The 18,593-nt window shown below is 42.9% G+C and overlaps 1 long non-coding RNA gene across 1 annotated transcript; it reads right to left on the reverse strand.

The window, feature by feature from the left end:
* Positions 1 to 1,637: 1,637 nt before the first annotated feature.
* LOC133371339 (uncharacterized) lies at positions 1,638 to 18,399 on the reverse strand. The gene is made up of 3 exons (XR_009759303.1): positions 18,165 to 18,399; positions 5,041 to 5,139; positions 1,638 to 1,902 (listed from the first exon to the last, which is right to left on the reverse strand). It is a non-coding gene; the product is annotated as an uncharacterized LOC133371339 (long non-coding RNA).
* Between the last annotated feature and the right edge of the window lie 194 nt (positions 18,400 to 18,593).

An 18,593-nucleotide genomic window follows, 5' to 3' on the forward strand; every position in this document is an offset into this window, starting at 1 on the left:
ACACTGCTGTCAAGAGTAGGCCAATTGCAAGAGGACCATAGCTCAGTGGTAGAACATCTGCTTTGCCTGTAGAAGGCCCCAGGTTCGATCCCTGGCATCTCCAGGTAGGGCTGGGGATGCACACTGTCTGAAACCCTGCAGAGTTACTGCCAGTTCGTGTAGATAATACTGCGCTGAGATGGACCAGTGGTCTGACTCAGCATAAGGTATATGCATTATAAGATATAAAGCAGCATCCTATGTTCCTAAGAGCATTTGTATGTGTGAGTAAGCTAACTGATGCATAGGGTTGCCAGGTCCAGGGCCTGAGACTGATCCTGTACCTTTAGGAGAAGAGAAAGTCAGTCAAGCACAGGTGTTCTTGCAATACTGGAATGGGAAAAACCACAAGGTGGAATTCTTCCTTCCCCGTGCACAACTTTTAAAGATACAGAAGACCTCTTGGCTGCCAGGCCCAGCCTCCAAGAGGTCTTCTGTATCTTAAAAGTTGTGCAGGGGGAAGGGAGAATTCCACCTTGTGGTTTCTCCCATTAGAGTATTGCAAGAACACCTGCACTTGGCTGACTTTCTCTTCTCCTAAAGGTACAGGATCAGTCTCAGGCCAGGAACCTGGCAACCCTACATGCAACATCTCAACTGGATCTAATTTGTGTCATGTTTTGGGATAATTGGTTTTCAGATCTGATGATTCTCTTTCATTCCAGTAAATGATAGGTAATCTGAAGAAAACACAATGGTTAAAGAAAAAAGTTACATTCTGTTAAATCACCCCTTCTATTAGGCAGAAAGCAGATGGAATGTTTCTTTAGAGACTTGGCAGAACATATTATATTCTTTGATGACAGGTTTAGGCAGACTTCATGCTTGTTGGGTCTACTTTGGTGTTGTTTTTTTAAAGTAGAACCCAAAGACCTACTAACCAGAGCCAAGTACAAAAGTCATACAATTAAAATTAAAGAGCAAGGTTCCTGTGAGGATACTCTCAGCCGAGAAATTTGTTTTCAGGACCAGACCTAAACTGAGCTCCTGCCTAGCTTTCTTCGTTTAAGCAGAGGTGTGGTCCTCCAGGGTCTCGGGGGGTCTTAGACCCCTTACTTTTTTGGAAGTCAGGTCTCCCCAGGGTTCCTATGTCTCCAGCATCCTAGGAGCCAATCATCATGTTAGCCACTGAGAAGAGTCTTCCAACATGCTTCCTTGTCCTTTCCTCCTGACTGGAGCCAATCAGAGTGAAGGGAGGTAAGTCAGCCACTGAGGAAACTCGTCTCAGTAGCTAACACTCTCCTCTTTCGTGCTTATTGGCTCCTAGGGATGTCTATTGTTGTGGGAGGGGCATTAGGAAGGATCTCATTCTCAACCCAAAAGCAAAAAGGGGAAAGGGGTATGGCTATCATGGCTATCATGAAAGGACCCTGCACTTTTGAATTTGCCACTACATTACTGCATTTAATCAGCCTAATTTAGGTGCCAAAAGTATTCTCGTTAAGTAATTGGGTGTCAGAAGCTCTTCCCAATTGACTGAAAATCACTCAGATCTCCATATACTTTTGGTCAACCCCTGAAATTTCAATCATGCAAATATTGAAGGCAAAAGAAGGATTTTGTAGGGGAGAGCAAAAAGAAACCACTTTACTTGCCTTTATTCTTGAGCTACTAGTCACTTGTGACACTTCTTTCACCAATCTTTGGCTGCCACACCATTAAAAAACAAAACAAAAATTTCTTCCTGAGGTTATCCCAGCAAATCAAGGATCATATTGGCAACTTGATGATGTTATATTATTCCACAGCTGGTCAGATCATGATAGTGTCTTGTACTCAAATCAGAGTGAGGGCAGGATGCATTTCCTTCACTTGGAATAGGCTTTCCGATGATGTCATAGATCAGAGTATGATGAGGAATGTCTAAAATCATAAGATAAATTATTGCAAAAACTCCAAAACTCATATTGGTTTCTGTGCAGAAGACAATGCACATGTGCGGTTGAAAGAGTGTTTATTATTTCTGTTGGTTGCAGTTAGATCTATTACAGAGAACAGAAATATGTGGAGTCTATAATTTTTTGGTACAGTGAATTTTGGAAGATAGCAGTAGCAGAGAAGCTTACCCTTCAGATACACGCATCGAAAGAATTAGTGAAAACAGAATTATATTTTGCTGTGTGGAATGTCTATCTATTATAATACATGAAATAAAACAGCAAAACAGAGGAACATAGGAAGTTCTCTTATACTCAGTATTTTCTACTCTGACTGGAAGCTGTGCCTGATCCTTGCTGAACATCTGAAAGATGGCCAAGATGTAGGCTTTTTAAAGTGAGGCTTTTCCTGATTAATATAACATAATAAATTTTAGTTGTTTAATTGCATGTTGTTTTAATTAATTTTGTGGGTTTTTTTTACTGTGCTAGAAACTGATACAAACTGTGATAAGGCACTATGAGAGAAGGTCTCCTATAAAACAATGGAAAACTTTCAAATAAAGAAAAAAATGGAGGAAAACACATGGAATAAGGCACAGGTGTGTCTGTTAAAAACTCTTTGCAAGCTTTGCAAAAAGGTATGTGGTAGCTACATTTTCAGCTGATGCGGAATACAGAATGACAGCCACTGTTCAGTGGAGAGACAAATCTACTGGATCGTTTCCAAGTAGGTGGGAAGGAAGGAATACAGTGAGAATCAGCTGGGAAAAATGACTCACTTTAGCAGTCCAGAATGAAGGCTGTGAACCTTCATACACTTCACAGGCAGATTTCTGTGCCTACACACTGCTGCTGTGGAAGTCAGTGGGGATTCTGTGCAACTGTTAAACCAGCCCCCACAGAACAGATTGCTGGACCAGGATACACTGTTATCATTTCCTTTCAAAAGGTCTACATTTCCTCTCCCACCCCCATTTGTCTGACTGTCACTTTTCACAATTAAGGAAAAACGACATACTCCTTTGCTGCGTACATAATTACAAAACGTTAACAATCCAAATATCAAGGAACATTTTTTAACCAACAAAAAAAAAACCCAACTTCATAATTGTAGAACACCCACACTAAGGCAGTAAACAGGGGGTTGTGTGAACTTACTATACTTGATCTGATATATTTAACTTGGCTTCAATAGTACGTCTGTGATGCCAGTATGCATATGACATGGAAGTGAAAATGAGATGGTTTGAGGAGCCATATTATTTTATTTATTTATTTATTATTGAACTTATATCCTCCCTTCCTCCCACAGGAGCCCATGGTGTCAAATGCATCAACAAAAGAAGAAGAAGAAGAAGAAGAAGAAGAAAAAGAAGAAGAAAAAGAAGAAGAAAAAGAAGAAGAAGCAGAAGCAGAAGAAGAAGAAGCAGAAGCAGAAGAAGAAGAAGCAGAAGAAGCAGAAGCAGAAGAAGCAGAAGAAGAAGAAGCAGAAGAAGAAGAAGCAGAAGCAGAAGAAGCAGAAGAAGCAGAAGCAGAAGAAGAAGAAGCAGAAGAAGCAGAAGCAGAAGAAGAAGCAGAAGCAGAAGAAGAAGCAGAAGAAGAAGCAGAAGAAGAAGCAGAAGAAGAAGCAGAAGCAGAAGCAGAAGCAGAAGAAGCAGAAGAAGCAGAAGCAGAAGCAGAAGCAGAAGCAGAAGAAGCAGAAGAAGCAGAAGCAGAAGCAGAAGCAGAAGCAGAAGCAGCAGAAGCAGCAGAAGCAGAAGCAGAAGAAGCAGAAGAAGCAGAAGCAGAAGAAGCAGAAGCAGCAGAAGCAGAAGAAGCAGAAGCAGAAGAAGCAGAAGCAGCAGAAGCAGAAGAAGCAGAAGCAGAAGAAGCAGAAGCAGAAGCAGAAGAAGCAGAAGAAGCAGAAGCAGCAGAAGCAGCAGAAGAAGCAGAAGCAGCAGAAGCAGAAGCAGAAGAAGCAGAAGAAGCAGCAGAAGCAGAAGAAGCAGAAGAAGCAGAAGAAGCAGAAGCAGAAGCAGAAGAAGCAGAAGCAGAAGAAGCAGAAGAAGCAGAAGAAGCAGAAGCAGAAGAAGCAGAAGAAGCAGAAGCAGAAGAAGCAGAAGAAGCAGAAGCAGAAGAAGCAGAAGCAGAAGCAGAAGCAGAAGAAGCAGAAGAAGCAGAAGCAGAAGAAGCAGAAGCAGAAGAAGCAGAAGAAGAAGCAGAAGAAGAAGAAGATTTAGTGGAGAGCTATTTAATAACTAGAACAAGGACTGTGGAAGGATTTCATATATGATCGCTGCACATAAACATACAGTACTGCATATGGGCTTTTTTGGGAGAAAGGGCAGGATATAAATTCAATAAACAATGATATGAAACCCTGATCAAACATGTGGTTGGGAGGGGGAGAGGAGATGCATATGTCTCCCCCTCCACTGCATACCTGTACAAGCCCCCTGAATATGTTCAGGCCCTGACCCAGGTCAGATTAACCCTGGATCATACCAGGTTGGATTGGGGCCACTCTGAAGAGTCAGATCAGAGCCTGAATTGTGTGTATGTACAGTAGGGATGGTGTAGAATATTCACAAAATCAGATTTGGCATTGAATTTTGGGATAATCCACAAATTTATCTCAGTGTCAAACAGGTTCCCACTCTGTGTGTGTTCATGGCTGTCAGTGGCATCGTAATTTTTTTTTTAAAATCCACAGCAGGAATTAAGTAATTGTTTACATAATTATTTTTGTAATCTGCTGCTGCTATATACATTATATAATTCTGCAGCAGCATAAGGGATAACAGAAAATTATGTAATTTTTTGGGCAAAAAAAGGGATAACCAGGAATCATAATAACTAGCGGAACACAATTTATAGCAAATAGGAACTAGCAGCCCATTTGACAAATTGAAAAATGGAATGGTATGAGATAGTGAACCCAATCCCTGTACAGCCCTAATAAATTCTACAAAAGTAGGTTTTTTTGTATGATTACATCACTGTAAAAAGAAGAAGGGATGAGGTCAGATTTTTCAGGTTAGTGCCTACTATTCACATAGGTGCTTCTTTTGTGAAGGCCCCAAATCTCACTGAAAATTTTACACCCAGTGTGGGGAAGGTTTCAAGAGCCCAAGACCCACACCTTTTTGCATGAAGAACTTTGCATTTTGGCTGGTCTTCTGCTTATAGGTTTTGCAGGGGTGTTGGTGCTGTTGCTGACATTAGTTCAGACCTCAGAAACCTGTGGGAGAACAGATAATTGTAAGGAAAAAAATAAATAAATGAGCAGTGTAAGAAATCCTATTCTTTCCCTTCTCCACTCCAAAGAAGAATTATCATGAGCAACAGATGAGATGATAGTTTCTGTGCTAGACTACTTTAGATTGGTGGGCGCAAGGGGAGGTTCTCCATGAAATTAGATAGACAGATAGACAGACAGACAGACAGACAGACAGACAGACTGACTGATTTTTGTGATGTACTCACTGGGGAATGAGAGGAAGGGGAGGTCCTCTCACAGAATGTTGGATCTTTTCCAATTATCACTACCTGCTGCCTGTGAGAACTGAGCCCAATATTGGACCCGTTTTCAGAGAACTTACAACACAGAGTTTTAGATTTGCCTTTGACTGTCTCGTTCTTACTGAAACAGGTAAAGTTTGGATGTGTTAACCAACTTAGATACAGCAGTCGCTTCCTCCGACTTTAATCACTGTGGTTAGTGACTTCCCTCAACAAGAGTATTTCAGATTTTATGACTAAAGAGAAAAAAAATAAGAAGGATCTTTCAGAAAGTTAGGGCGTTTACTGATCTGCTTTGATGAGCCATAATTTTCTCACATTCTATAAAATTGTCCCCACCAGAAAAATAATATAGTTGCTGTGTGGATTCTTCAGCTTCTCCTCCTCCTACTTATGCGCAATTACCTTTTCTCAGATCAGCTTTATACATTTATTGATGCATTTATTAATGACATTCATACTTCCCTGCTTTGGAAGCATTGTTCTTGATAACTGATGATGTAGCACATTTTTAAATCCCGCCAGTTCATGATGTTCTGCTTTGTTATACTTTTGGGGTGGGGTGGAGGGAAGGTATACTGTAGTGCGAAGTCTCTTAGGCAGGCAGTGCCACAGCTGCAGGGAGGGCTGTGCACACACCGCCATGAAATATTCCAGATCCCCTGCCTGAGTTTTCAGCATTTGTTTTAAAAAATATTGTACATCTAACTCTTTTACTTAGAATCAGTTATTTTCCCGGCCCAATTCAAGATGTTGGTTTTGACCTTTAATACCCTATACGGTTTTGGCCCAGTCTATCTGAAGGAGTGCCTCCAGCATCATCAGCGATGCTGCTCTACAAGATCAGCCTCAAAAGACCTTCTCTCCATCCCACCAGTTAAAACAGCTAGACTGGTGAGGACTAGGGAGAGGGCTTTTTCAATTGTGGCTCCCACTCTGTGGAATTCCCTCCCAAATGATCTCCGCCATGCCCCCTCTATGATGAGCTTCCGCCGGGACTTGAAAACCTGGCTCTTCAGGCAGGCTTTTGGGGTGGGTTAGGTTTTATTATTGTTGTTGAGATTTGTAATGTTCTAATATAAGTATATGTTTTTATTCTGTATGTCGCCCGGAGTGGCTGACAACCAGCCAGATGGGTGACTAATAAATCTAATAAATAAATAAATAAAATCATAGAATAGTGGAGTTGGAAGGGGGCTGTAAGGCCATCGAGTCCACTCCCCTGCTCAATGCAGGAATCCGAATCAAAGCATTCCCGACAGATGGCTGTCCAGCTGCCTCTTGAACGCCTCTGGTGTTGGAGAGCCCACCACTTCCCTCAGTAATTAGTTCTTCCATTGTCATACCTCTCTAACAGTTAGGAAGTTTTTCCTGATGTTCAGCTTCTTTTAACTTGAGCTCATTTTTCTGTGTCCTGTACTCTGGGATGATCAAGAAGAGATCCTGGCCCTTCTCTGTGTGACAACCTTTCAAGTACTTGAGCAGTGCTTTCGTATCTTCCCTCAGTCTTTCCTTCTCAAGGCTAGACATGTCCAGTTCTTTCAATCTCTCCTCATAGGGCTTTGTTTCCAGTCCCCTGATCATCCTCATTGCCCTCCACTGAGCCTGTTCCAGTTTGTCTATGTCCTTCTTAAAGTGTAGTGTCCAGAACTGGACACAGTACTCAAGAAGAGGCCTAACCAGTGCTGAATAGAGGGGAACCAATACTTCATGCAATTTGGAAACTATACTTCTTTTAATGCAGCCTGAAATAGCATTTGTCTTTTTTGCAGCCACATCAGACTGTTGGCTCATATTCAGCTTGTGATCAACAATAATCCCAAGATCCTTTTGCATGTAGTAGTGCTGAGACAAGTATCCCCCGTCTTATAACCGTGCATCTGCTTTCTTTTTCCTAGGTGTAGAACTTTGCACTTATCGCTGTTCAATTTCATCCTGTTGTTTTTCTGCCCAATGCTCCAGCCAATTGAGATCACTTTAAATTTTGTTTCCGTCATCTGTCTTCTCTTGTGGAGATAGGAAGGCAGTATTCTACACAATTGCTCACTAAGAAGTAATACAACTAAATATATTGAAACAAATTGAGCTACCTGCCTTTGTGTAGTGGCTGCTCCGTGATGAGCCCCTGCCCCCTTAATTCTCCTTGCCACTCAACTTCTGCCTAGGGGCCTGTGTGCAGGCTATTAGACATTGCTACAGCAAAAGTTCACCTAGCACAGTGAGATGGAAGGGAGGCAAGCAAACCAGCCCAATCAGACCCTCCTTCTTCTTAGTTTTACTGCAGCCAACAGGTGGACATCTGATTTTCCCTTGCTGCCTCCACTAAACAGCCCTTTAGCTTCCAGAACCTTTTAAATGGCCCATCCATCTCTCTATGCTGGGTAGAGTAGAAAAGCAATTGGAAGCAGATTGAATAGAAAAGCCTCAGGCATATTTAAACCCAAGCCAACTATAAAGTTCTTATTTAATATATGGCAGAGTCACTCACTTTTGCAGGCCCAGAACAAGACACTGTTTACTGATGGACAGGTTATCACACAACTGCTTAGGAAAATGAAAGAAACCATGCAAACAAGCTAAAGGTGGCATCTCAGCTCCATCCCATAATAACTGGAGACAACGTTTAATTCTGTCATTACCCATTAATACACCAGCTCAGTTTTTATCTAAGATTTGTATAGGGTAACCACTGAACAGATTCTGAAAATGTGTTATTTTAAAATAAAAGAACAAAATTTAAAAAAATTACAGAAGAAAATATGTGCTGCTAAACCTAGACCAGACATTTCTGTTCCATTCCTCTCTGAGTTCAGGTCGCTTCTGGCTTCTTTCTTCTACAGTGCTTTAAGTATGCTTGCTCTCTAACTTCCATAGCACACCAGCAACTTTTACTTACAGCAAGGGTGGGGAACCAGTAGCCTTCCAGATGTTGTTATACTCCAACTCCCATAAACCCCAGCCATTATGGCCAGTGGTCAGGGATGATGGGATCTGTAGTCTATCAACATATGGAGGATGACAAGTCCCCTATTTTATGTTTCTGCTTATTTATCTCTCTATTTATTTATTTATTATTTGCCCAGGGCGGCAAACAAAAGCACTAAAAATACTTTAAAACATCATAAAAACAGACATTAAAATACATTAAAACAAAACAACTTTAAAAACATTTTTAAAAGCTTTGAAGACTTTTTTTTTAAAAAAGATTAAAAACATATTGTTTTTTTTTAAAAAAGGTTAAAAGCATATTAAAAAGCAATTCCAACACAGATGCAGATAGTTTTAACTATCTGTCCTTATATATACTACTTCAACTCTCCTCCAAAGTTCTTGACCAATCAAAAGAGCAGTAGACTGATGGATGATTTCTCATTATCTATTAAGATTTCTCTCTCATTCTCCCTCTCTCTCTTCACTGCCACCCCCAAATCTTAAGGTTTCCATTTCCCATTAACTACCAAGATTCTAAGCTTAACTTTTGACCATCCTGTGAATGTTTTACCCCCTTGGTCAGAACAGTCTTTGAAACTGAAAACAACCATTTTGCAAGCTAAACAGAACACAAAATGGCTGAGTAGTTGCATTCCTTAACATAAAAACCACTAATGAAGAAGTTAGGGTGCCAGCTGCCAGAACCAGTAAATTAAGGATCAAGATCTCAAAGCACAAGTAAATGGTTCTGGAAACAGGTAGAGACCTGCATGATTTTCTTTTTAGACAAAAAATGTGTAGCTTTCTGTGCATATGGAAATGCCATTTGCACCCTACAATGGAATACTGAACTTATGAAAATGGCACACTTAAACAATCAGCCCCCCTTTAGAATGTACATCTTAACATGGTGAGCGGGTTTGAGAGTGTTGAAGAAGCTGAAAGCAATGCCATCAGGAGTCTAGACCAAGAGGTTAGATTCCTAGCAGGGACACCCAAGGCGGAATGGTCAAAGCTGAGACACCAGACTAAGATGCATCCAAACTCAGAGGAAGGCAATGGTAAACCACCTCTGAATACCTCTTACCATGAAAACCCTATGAACAGAGTATCCAAAATGCAACACAAGATAGTGCTGGAAGATGAGACCCCCCAGGTCAGAAGGCACTCAACAAGCTACTGGGGAAGAACAAAGGACAAGTACGAGTAGTGTTGTGACTAATGATGCAACTGGGTCAAAGCAGAAATGAAGCCCAGAGGCTGATGCGCACAGATACGAAAGGAGAGTCCAGAATTGTACAATGCACACATTTCGCAAACATACTGCAAACATACATTGGATAATAGAATGGACCAAGGAATTTCAGAAGAAAATCACCCTGTGCTTTATAGATTACAGCAAAGCCTTTGATTGTGTAGATCATGAAAACTATGGAATGTTTTAAAAGAAGTGGGAGTGCCACAGCATCTGATTGCCCTGGTGCACAACCTATACTCTGGACAAGAGGCTACTGTAAGGACAGAATATGGAGAAACCAATTGGTTTCCCATCAGAAAGGGTGTGAGACAGTGGTGTATTTTATCACCCTATGTGTTTATATGCTGAACATATTATATGGAAAGCAGGATTGGACCAAGATGAAGGAGATGTGAAAATTGGAGGGAGAAATATCAATAATTTAAGATATGTAGACGATACCATACTCTTAGCAGAAACCAGTAATGATTTGAAACGAATGCTGATGAAAGTTAAAGAGGAAAGCACAAAAGCAGCGCTACAGCTGAACGTCAAGAAGACTAAAGTAATAATAACAGAAGATTTATGTAACTTTAAAGTTGACAATGAGGACATTGAACTTATCAAGGATCATCAATAACTTGGCACAGTCATTAACCAAAATGGAGACAATAGTCAAGAAATCAGAAGAAGGCTAGGTTTGAGGAGGGCAGCTATGAGAGAACTAGAAATGGCTCTCAAATGCAAAGGTGTATCACTGAACACTAAAGTTAGGATCTTTCAGACCATGGTATTCCCAATCTCTATGTATGAATGTGGAAGTTGGACAGTGAAAAAAGCAGATAAGAGAAAAATCAACTCATTTGAAATGTGGTGTTGGAGGAGAGCTTTGCGCATACCATGGACTGCGAAAAAGACCAATAATTGGGTGTTAGAACAAATTAAACCAGAACTATCACTAGATGCTAAAATGATAAAACTGAAGTTATCATACTTTGGACACATAATGAGAAGACCTGATTCACTAGAAAAGATAATAATGCTGGGAAAAACAGAAGGGAGTAGAAAAAGAGGAAGACCAAACAAGAGATGGATTGATTCCATAAAGGGAGTCACAAACCTGCACTTACAAAATCTGAACCTGGTGGTTCACGATAGATGCTATTGGAGGTCGCTGATTCATAGGGTCTCCATAAGTCATAATCGACTTTAAGGCACATAACAACAACAACACAATAATCCTGAAATGTTCATCATCTCAAAAAAATTATGAATATTATCCAAAAAGTAATCATTAAAATTAATCATCATTTTAGTGTGAATTTCTTCAATAACATTTCTGCATTTTTGCAGGGGCGGGTTTGCCGCCACCCTATTCCTGGGAAGACTTGGGAAGGTTCGAGAAAAATTTGTAATTGGTCAGGTGGGGCATCCTGACCAATTGGGAAAGGGATTGAGCAGCTATATATAGCCTGCTCCTCCCTAAAAACTCGCCTTTTTTGCCTTGCGGCATGCTGTGAGATAGCTCTGTGACCTAGATCTTCCTCATGTTAACCTGAGTCGTCGCTGGTGATCGTATAATCTATCTAGTTTTCTTGTTTTTCTGTCCTTAGTTCCCTGTTTAGGTGGGCCAGAGTGGGTGGGGGGGTTTCCTTTACCGCCTTTCCCCCCTTAACCCCCTTTCCCCCTTCTTCATAGTCAGTCCCCGCATTAGCTGGGGATCAGGGGCCGGGTGGCGTTCTCCTTGCCTTCCAGCGTTAAAATATTTACGGCACATTCTTACCGCAGGTCAGCTGTGAAGCGAGGGGAAGGGCCGTCCTTTCAGCTCCCTTAAGCGACATTGCAGGCCAGTGCCGCGCTTGATTGAGGCAGCCTGTGTTAATTTGGTTTCTCGGCTGGGCAGCGCGTGCAGGGCGGCTTTTCCAATTTGTCTGCTGCCGCTATAGTCGCGGCGCATGGCCTGCCCTCCCGGCGTTGCATTGATCTGCGGCCCCAGTGTGCGTTGTCTTCGGTGCCTCTAGGGCCCTCCCGGGTGCCCTGATTGCCGCTGAGTCAATTTATTTTCCCTCCTTTTCCCGTGGATCAGCTGTGAGGCGGCCGTGGGAGGCTTTTCCGAGCTTGTCTGCAGCTGCTAAGGGCCTCAGCGTTGTTTAAATTTCCCGCCTCTCTGTAGCATTGTCCTGCATTCCAGACTCAGCTGGGTAGTTGGCGAATTTGGGTGCGGCTGGGATTGAATTGCTCCCTGTTGTTTCAATTCATTAATACCATCTACCCCATTTGATATTACAATAAATAATAATAATAATAAATATATATATATATATTAAAAAAACAGAGAGGGAGAGAAAATAAGAAAAGAACATTAATTTAAGTTTAAATATACTCCATAGTTCTCTTTTCTGTTATTTAATTTAATTAGTTAAGCCATATAGATAATTAAGTATAATTAAGTGACATTGTTTCTGTATATGAATAAATAAATAAATTTAAATTAGTGATATATACAACTAATAATACATATATTTTGAATTGATTCACCCTTCAAAATTTACCCCCCCATTTTAATTTCCTTGCGCATTAATTTATTTGGCCAATTGGGTGGTGCCTGTGATTTATTTCTTTACATTTAAGGTTGTTGTCAATTTAGTTACTGGGTTATCTTCATAAAGGCGTTTGGTCGGCATTGCATATTGCTAATAATTGTTGTTGTTCTTGTTGTTGTTAATATTGTTAAGTTTAGCTGGAATTCATCATGCCACCAAAGAAGGCTCAACAAAAGAGAGGGGTTCGAGTGGTGAAGCAGGCGACTAAGCGCCCCTCCCTCGCGGCAAGAGTGCCTGTCCTTGGATGACGAAGACGATATGGGGACAATTCGTGCTTTGTTTGCTAGGGTGGAGTCCCTTGAGGGAGAGCGCAGGCCTAGCACCACCCCTTCAGGTAAGAAGTCAGCCCGCTTGGCTGCTAAGGCAACTAAATCAGGCATTCTTTCTGATTTGGTTGCCAGAATTGGTGTCCTTGAAGCGGCAGCGCCCAGAGATGATTCCACCATTCCAGCGGTACCAGTCTGCACATCTGCGGCACCTTTGGCATCCACTTCTTCCCAATTTCCAGTCTCCGCTGGCGCTGGCCTTCCTCAAGAACAACTGCATCTGCTACAACCTGGCATTCAAGCTCTTCCTACTGTTCCTTCCGGGGTAGCCACACTGGCAGTGGTTGCGTCTCCAGCTGCTTATGCAGGTGAGTGGTGTGTACCATCACATTCTTCTGCTACGCAGGTCCAGCAGACACAGCAGTATTCTGCAGCTCCTCAAGCGCTAGGTGGAGCACATCAACCCTTAATTTATATGGGAGGTGTCTTAGTTCCACAGCAGCCTGCGCTTCCTTGGCCCACTGCTGCAGTAACGCCCTGGCAGCCGTCCGTGGCTTCAGCTAGTACACCTGCTCTTCCGCTGCCTCTTCCTTCTGGTGTATATCCACAGGGTGATACTTCCCTGCCATTGGGTGATCACTTATTATCTTCCACTAAGGAAAAGATTTGGCGTGGTGAATATATTGATATATTCACACTCCTTTTTCGGGAATCTGAAATAAAGCCCAAAGAGGGTTCGGATCCGAATGAGCGTGAGGTAGCGATAAGAAAGTTGATTGCATATGGCCTAATTGGCTTAATGCGTTTACTGTTTATATGGGTGTGATTAAATATCAGGACATCATTCATAGGGCCTTTAGGGAATTCTCTGGTACCGCTTGGTTGCGGTACGATGAGAATTTTAGGCAAAGGGCGGCCTTGGACTCCACGCTTCGTTGGGATGTTGAACATTCTGGTCTTTGGAAATAGCTGCTGATAGGATTTCTGGCCCTTTTACTTACCCTCCCTTGTCGAATTTGAGGATTTCTCCTATCGGTATAGTTCCCAAGAAACAGCCAGGTGAATATCGCCTTATTCATAATTTGTCTTTCCCAAAAGGTGCCTCTGTTAATGATGGTATTTCATCATTATATACGTCAGTCCAATATACTTCCTTTGATGAGGCTGTTAAGGTAGTCAGGAAGGCTGGAAAGGGCGCTTTGATGGCGAAGTGTGACATAAAGTCTGCATTTCGATTGCTCCCAGTGCACCCTGGCGATGTCGATTTATTAGGTTTTCATTTTCAAGGCCAGTATTATGTAGATAGGGCAATGCCTATGGGATGCTCCGTGTCCTGTGCTGCATTTGAGACCTTTAGCACATTCCTCGAGTGGGCCTTACGGACAAGGGCTGGTTCTTCCTTGTCTGCTCATTATTTGGACGATTTTTTGTTCATTGGCCCTGCAGGCATTTCTCATTGTCTGCATTTGATGTGAACATTTGAGGAGTTAACTATGGAATTGGGTGTCCCTTTAGCTCCCGAAAAGTCTGAGGGCCCTTCTACTTCCCTTTCATATTTGGGGGTTCTTTTGGATACGCAGTCCCAGTCTTCCAGTCTGCCTCAGGATAAGTTGCTCACATTGAGGCAGAGATTGCGCTCAGTTTTGACTTTGGAAAAGGTCACACTTGCTCAGTTGCAAGAGCTTCTGGGTCATTTAGTTTTTGCTTCTAAAGTCATTTCACCAGGTAAGGCAGTCCTTCGTCGTCTCTGTGATGCTATGAAGGGAGTTCATTCTCGTTTTCATCTTATTAGGGTCACGTTGGGAATGAGAGAGGATTTCAAAATGTGGCTTACTTTCTTGGATAATTACAATGGCCTCTCCTTCTGGTGTGAGAACTTATTACTGGAAGCTGAGCTGCAAGTAGTTTCCGATGCTGCAGGTGGCATTGGTTTTGGTGTAATTTTTAGATCTCAGTGGTGCGCTGAGAGATGGCCTTCGGAGTGGCTAGCTTCTGGGCTTACTTCAAACATGACCTTTTTGGAATTCTTCCCAATTGTGGTGGCAGTCTATATTTGGCCTTTGGCATTCCAAAATCGCACTGTGCGTTTCTGGTGTGATAATTTGTCCACAGTGTGTGTGGTCAATACCCAGACTTCAAAATCGCCTCAGGTGATGTGCCTGGTGTGGGCCTTTGTATTGCAATGCTTGCATTTTAATATATTATTTATAGCTCGCCACATTCCGGGATTACAGAATTGTGTTGCTGATGCTCTCTCCCGCTTACAGATGACACGTTTCCGGGAACTGGCACCAGGAGCAGCTCAGGATTCGGTCCCGGTCCCTTTCTTCCTGTGGAGCCTTGGGAATTAGAAGTTGGGGCCGCCATAGCCTCTGCCCTTGCTCCCAACACTCAGAGAGCGTATCAGCGTGCTCTTGGAACATTCCAGGCTTTTCGTGCCAGTAGTGCTTTGCCTTCTGTATGGCCTATTCCTGTATCACATTTGCTGCAGTTTATGTTATATTTAAAAGGGCAAAATAATTCTGTTTCTACCATCACCGGACACCTCTCTGCACTGGCCTTCATTTCTAAGGCAAGAGGATTGCAGGATCATTCTGTAGATTTTAGGGTCAGAAAGGTCCTTCAGGGTTGGTCGCGTTCCGCCCACAGGCCTGCTGACTGAAGGAGGCCAATCACGCCCGATGTTCTCCTTCAGATCCTGCCATTATTTAGGTCTATGTGCTCATCGCCATATGAGTCGCACCTGTTCACCGCAGTAACTCTGACGATGTTCTATGGTGCCTTTCACCCTAGTGAAGTATTGGCTTCCTCGAAGCGTGATGTGTCCTACCGAGCCTTCTGCTTTGGCAATTGCACATTAGGTGCTGACATAGTTAGGCTTTCCCTTCGAGTCTCTAAGACTGATCAAAAGGGCCGTGGCAGTATTATTTCATTGAATGTTTGCCAGGTTCCTGAATTGTGCCCAGTTGCTGCAGTGCGTCTATTTTTGTCTATCAGGCCAGTGGGCCAGCGTTACCTCTTTATACATGTGGATGGTTCTGCCCTGACTCAATTTCAATTTTGGGCCGTTGTTCGGCGGGCCTTGTTGGCCAGTGGTCGTGATGCTGGAGTCTATGGGCTGCATTCCTTTCGGATTGGGGCGGCTATGGCCGCTGCCCTCGTGGGCATGAGCGTTGAGGATATTCAGGTGATAGGAAGGTGGTGTTCTTCCGCTTTTAAGTCTTATATCAGGTATTGATTCTAATGTGTTGTTCTTCCTTTTCTTAGGTGTGCTGAGTCTTCCAGTGCCTGCGAGGGTCGTCCTGTGTGGCCATTCGATTTTATTTTGGGCCCATCGGAGGGCTTTCTCTACTCTTGCCGGGACACAGCTGCAGCTTTCTGCTAGAGCAACGGTTGGCTGGAAGGCTCAGAGGGGCATGCTTTGGGATGCGTTAATGCCTTTGGTGTGCCGCATTATGTCATCAACTAATCGGCCCCATGTGCTGGTGGTTTATTTGGGCGAAAATGACTTGGTGCAGCGGCCAGGTATGGATCTGCTGCTCAAAATCACGCGGGATTTCACTGGACTCACCCAGTCATATCTGGACCTTGTTCTAGTGTGGTCCGGTATGCTGGTGAGACGGGTTTGGAGGGGTGCATAGCAGCCTAGCAGAATCGATAGATCCAGAAAGTGGGTGAATAGGAAGGTTAGGAATTTGGTTTTGTCATTAGGTGGGGCTTATATCCCACACAACAGGATTCGGTTTCATTCTCCACATTTGTTTCAGGATGATGGTGTCCATCTCTCGGAGAGTGGGTGTGATTTATTATTGGAGGATTATAGGTTGGGTTTGGGGGTTCTGTTTTCTTTGGGTTGAGGGGACCAAGCTTCAGCTGATCCCCTCTCGTGGCGTCAAATTCAGGCAGGTGAGGTAATTGGGGTTAAAATTGAGGTGGATGAGGCATTTTGGTAAAGGGCACACCCTGGTAAAACATCAAGGCGTAATGTCTGGTGTGGATCTGGGGAGTGTCCACGTGGGACCGGCTTGCGCATCATGGTGAATGCCTGTACGGCAGGGCCAGGATGCGGAGGTTGGAACCACACACCTGACTCCAATTGCAAGGAGGGATAAGTTTTCCCACATCCTTGACCGGGGAGTTGCAGTACGATGTGACTGACTTGCCTCCTGGTTTGGAGGGTCTATACCCTCATAGATAGATTGAGCCTCACCTGCCCAAATATTTGATATTCATTAATTGGCTGATTTGAATTTGATTGATTATGTGTTATATTTTAATAAATATAACATTTCTCCATATATGTGTCACGAGTCTTCTTTGGTGTGGTGGCAAACACATTTTGTATGCATATTCATCAATATAATGCATTTCCCATAAAATGTGCATTTTTGTAAACATTATTTGGTTGGAGAACTGTAGCACAAAACTTGGATACTGCAAATTTTGAAGACTGGTTGTGTTTCACTTTTCATATTCTTTCAGAAAATGTGAAATGTGAACTTTAAATGTGAACTGGATCAAATTTCTCCTCCTCCCTAACCAATGGTTAAGGATGATGGCAGTCATAGTCCGGCAATATCTAGAGGAACACAGGTACCTCACCCCAGGCCTACACAGTAATCAACTCCGTGCATATATGAAAATGTTATACAACAAGGTCAAAGATTGCCTGATCCATCTATTTCTATATTCCATCTCACTTTTTCTTTATTTAGAAAGGCAGGTACTAGTGGGCTCCTCTATATTCAAAAAATATTTATCAGAAGGACCACAGCTGCTGGACTTCAAACGTGTTTCCAGTCTTTCCTTAGAGTAGTCATCCATATCTCTGTGTGTGTGTCTCCTCCCCTGCTTTAGGATCTACACCATATTGCCCTGACTCTCATTCCACCCAGGTTTCTTCTTCCACCACCCCTGAAAACCCCTCATTAACCCCTCCCTGAACCAGAGGTGTCATGTGCCCTTCGGGACTGATAGAGCAGAGGCAGGGAGGTCAACAATAGGTGGCACCAGACCCAATGATAGACAGAACTAGAGCCAATGGCAGGTGGAAGCAACTAATTCTATGAGTACAACACTGAATTGTGAGAATGAAGAGGAGAAAGAGGAGAGCCCTGGGCTGGTTGTAAGTAAGAAGGAAGGCAGATGAGAGCTGGCTGATGGCAGGTGAAGGTTGTTGGGACAGTGCCACATTCACCCTAATGGACCATCAGTTAATCAGCATCCATCAGTTGATACCCCACTCCACATCTGAGGCTCAGGGAAAATAATATTGTTTTATTAAAGCAAACCAAGGCAGCTGGATATGGTGTTGACTTACCTTGCTCATAATCATGCCAGATACAGAACCTGCTATTATCTCTGAACATCAGAGCCATTTGGTAGATGTTGAGGACCTAAAGAAAATTTCCCATAGGAACACATGAAGCTGCCTTATATACCAAGGTAAGCGATGGTCCATCTCGCTCAGTACTGTGTATACCAGTGTTTGAATTGTGGACTTCAACTCCCATCAACCCTAATCAGTTTAGCCAATGGTCAGGGATTACAGGAGCTGTAGTTCCACCACATCAGGAGACCCAAGGTTGGAGGACACTGGCTGGCAGTGGCTCTCTGGGGTTTATCTGGCAGTGCTGGGGATTGAACCTGGGACAGTTTTCATGCAAAGCATATTCTCTGTCATTGAGCTCGGCCGTTTTCCTCATACCTGTACTCACTGTGATGTAGAAAGATAGAATATCTTGCTCAGGGCTAGATGAGGTCCATTGTTTTCAAGCATCCTCAGTGTTGAAGGTGACTTCTATTTCTGTTTGTGAAGGTCGCCAGGGCATGATGCCTCTCATTGAAAGCTTGTTCAAAATAACTGAAGCTTTTGGCTGTTATCAGAAGACTTTGGAAGATTTTCAGCACAATGATCTGGTGTGCCGTCCTTTGCTAGGAACAGAACCCTCACCTGTCCCTGATTGATCTGTGGTGAGTCAGCAATCAATCATGTTGGTTAAAGAAAACAATGACCTGTTTTTGTAAAAGATGATTAGAAATAAGGTGTTTTTCACAAAGCACTCCTTTGAGTTTGAAATACTTCATTTGCAAATGGGGTTAATACAGGATGGGAAAGCTGTTTTTAAATCACACA

The sequence above is a fragment of the Rhineura floridana genome, chromosome 16 (genome assembly GCF_030035675.1).
Source record: "Rhineura floridana isolate rRhiFlo1 chromosome 16, rRhiFlo1.hap2, whole genome shotgun sequence".
Taxonomy (NCBI): Eukaryota; Metazoa; Chordata; class Lepidosauria; order Squamata; family Rhineuridae; genus Rhineura; species Rhineura floridana.